The sequence below is a fragment of the Lonchura striata genome, chromosome 2 (genome assembly GCF_050655825.1).
Source record: "Lonchura striata isolate lonStrDom1 chromosome 2, ASM5065582v1, whole genome shotgun sequence".
NCBI classification, from domain to species: domain Eukaryota; kingdom Metazoa; phylum Chordata; class Aves; order Passeriformes; family Estrildidae; genus Lonchura; species Lonchura striata.
In genome coordinates this window covers 132,067,204-132,070,680 of record NC_140704.1, presented here as the reverse complement: position 1 = coordinate 132,070,680, position 3,477 = coordinate 132,067,204, and positions in this window count along the sequence as shown.

The following is a 3,477-nucleotide window of genomic DNA, read 5'->3' as shown; positions in this document are numbered from 1 at the left end:
GAGCATGTCCTTTACAACTCAGTCATAAACAAAAGCTAGGAGTAACCAGAAATTTTAAGAAACCAGCAGGTTTAAGAAACCAGCTTATTAAATCAGGCCTTTGCCTTGAAGAAGTTCGTGTTTTCCTGTGTTCACTGGCATACAGAACATAAGGAATGGTGGCCTTAAGCAATTGCCTAACCATGACTAAAGAGCCAGCCATGTTCCATTTGAAATATTGGACTAAAATATTGCTCCATGTTGTTACAAAATGACAAACAACAATAAGAAGATATTTTAAACCATAGATTTTCTTTTTCCCTAAATCTTAGGTTTGAACAACTAAATTTTTTACTTTTTTCCTTTTTTTTTTTTTTTTATTTTATTTTTTTTGTTTTTGTTTTTGTTTTTGTGAAATTGCTCATCTGATTTTCATTATGGAGTACTTAATATTATATGAACCTTACAAGCCCATCTTGCACAATGATGATACAAAAACTGCCCTGAGTGCTAAATTGAAAAGAAGGATATTGTTAGACAATAAAATATAATTCTCTCCTTTTATGTTAGAGTGCTTGAAAATACCCCAAGAAGTACAAATTCTGTATGTTTTATCTAAAGAATAATCATCTTAAATAGAAAAGGAGAAAAGGTAGAGGAGTACACAATTTTATTTTCTCATATTAAAAAGGTTCCCAGTTCCTGTCATCCCTAGGCTGACTTCTCTCATATTAGAAGACTGCAAGAAACACACCTAAACAAAAATGTGGTCTTCCAAGAAGAAGTGTATTCACACACACCCCCAAAAGTGCAAAGTTCTCTTCTTTGTTGCTTTGCATCCATGATTTATCAGAAGGATGTCAAGGCAGGAGATCTTAGCCTAAAACCTGCACATTCTAATACAGTTCTCCAAATGTAATAAACCATGTTTATGTATGGTTATGAAATACATGAAATATCTTTTTTGTTTGAACACATCCACAGCAGGACCAATTATGGTTAAAAGAAAGGAATTTCATGTTGTCTTTTAGTATTTAAATAATTCATAATAGCATATATTAAGAAGTGAAAAACCTACTTGCTGCTTTGTCTAGCTTAATTATCCTTAGCTGCTTTTCACTGACTTCATTCCGTCTAACTGGGTGAGGTAATTTCATCTTGCATGGTATAAATCATTGGCAAGATTAACAATATATATTAAGATGATGTATGTTTTATTGCTGCTCAGCTAAACATGTCAGCTAAAGTAATTATGAGTATGAAGCTCCATTTATTTTTCCATAATGGGACCCCTTTAAGTCACCCACACTTGGAATGAGGCATATCCACCTCAGTCTCTTTCAAGAGCAGTTTCTAACTGCATTACGTCATTTCATATGGGGTTGAAAGTTCATTATCCAACACACAAATCTTTTACTCCCAAAACTCTATAACTTTAAGAGTATCTCGGGAAAAATTAAGGCTATCAGCGCTTCAGAAAGTAAATAAAAATGCAAATGTGTCTTGAGGACCGGATGGCTGAGGGAAATGGCCAAAGAATTTAGGACATTCCATTTCCAAGTCACTCTTTTCATTACGTACTCTGTGAGTTATAACAGAGTTTCTGCTGCAAACTATTTGATATTAACTCCCTGGCCTGAGACCAGATACTCATGGATGAAATCCAGGTTTTGAAAAAAATCATCGTATGGGTGGAACTCTTACTGGCAGTCACAGCAAGAATTGCACATGCAAAGAAATGATTACCTACTCTGAGATGGAGAAGTCTTTTCAAAAGAGGTGAAAGGTCTATGAAATTAGCAATTTCTGTGTAATAACTTGTGTAGTTTACATCCAACTAGCAAAGTATTTGGTGCCACATAACAAAGTGTGTCAGAAACTCCACATTTGTTGGGATTGGTTCCATGATGTAGAAAGGCTCAGGGAGAATTATAAAAGTTCAAGGCATCTGTTGAGAAGGATTGCTAATGCTGTGTGACAAAGTTCATTAGTAATGTCCAGTTCAGCCTTGTAGCACCGTTATTAAAGAGGTGGAAGAAATAGAAACTGCTTTAATGAGATGTGGAGCTGCTGCTCAACTAGAGGGAGGTGTGATAATGAAAAAAAGATCCTTGGAAATGGAAAGTTTCAAACAAAAAATGACAAACAGAAATTCAAGCAGAAAATGAAGGGTGAGTTGCTCCCCATCTGCCCAAACATGGTAAGCAGATTTCTCTGCCAAGGAATGTGCTCACAACCACCAGAGTACACAGCTAAGAGCTCCGGGAGTCTCAAGAAACAACTGATAATCAGTAACTCAAACAATCCCTAGCAGAAGGAGATTACAGTCTCTTCAGCTATTTTCTAATAAAATTATTTGTCTGAAAAGCACCAAGCATGATAGCTCATATAAGGCAGAGTTAAAAATAAGGATAGAATGAAATACTTCTCTAAAGGAATAAGAATCAGGTGAGTTAGTTCTACTGAATACAACACACCAGTATTATAAATAGGCTGAATAAGCAGAAATGCCTTTAAAGCTGCTCTATTCTATCAGCTGGCTCTATCAATCCATGTAATCAGAAAACGCCAAGCAAACCTCTCCCTCACTATGACCTAGGAGACTGAGCCTGAAGAAACTGGAAAACTCAGCTCAAACTGGGGAAACCTTCAGATAAAAAATTTCTGAGGTGGCCTCTTTGACCAGCATGGACACAGAAACAAGGGACCTGCAGCCTGAGGTCACAGAACATGCATTTCTCTTCTGACTCTGTCTACAGAGTTCTCAGTTGCCTCTCCTCCCTTTTTTCCACATAAAAGATGATGCTTATAAAATGAAAGACAGAATAATTTGTTCTATCTGAAACTAGTGCTGCTGTGAGCTGGATGTCAGTCTGGAGGATCACCAGGGATCCCTTTAAAACTAAAATATTCTTTGAAAATCATGTTTCATGTTTACTCGTTTGTTTTACACTGCATTTAGAAAAATGTGATCAAATTTTGGTATTTTGTAAAGTGTTGGAAGGTACTTGCTCAGTTTTAAAACGTGTTATTGAGGCCACTAATAATTTCCTTAACTATTTTTTCTCCAGTTTTGAGACCCATATTCCCACCCCACATCCACCACTTTGCTTTTTGATTTATGCTATTATAAAAACAGGTGACTACATTTAAGAGATAAAAAGTTATTCAATACATATCTTTAATCTTGGTGTATAGTTCTTCAAATACTTGGTTAAACTATCCTTGAAGCCATTAATTGAATTAACAGAATGTCATGTGCATTGTGTGCCAATAATACTTGGTTAGGCTGTCCTTGAAGTCATTAACTGAATGAACAGGATGTCATGTGCTTTGTGTGCTAGTGATACATTCAGCCCTGACATCAAATTTTTTTTAACTATTGCATTACTTTAGAAAACAAACGGAAGAAAGTACCAAATATGGAGAAGATATATTTTATGTCTATGTATTTTTGTATGTCCATATGCATGTAAGCAACATGCAGAATCATAGTTC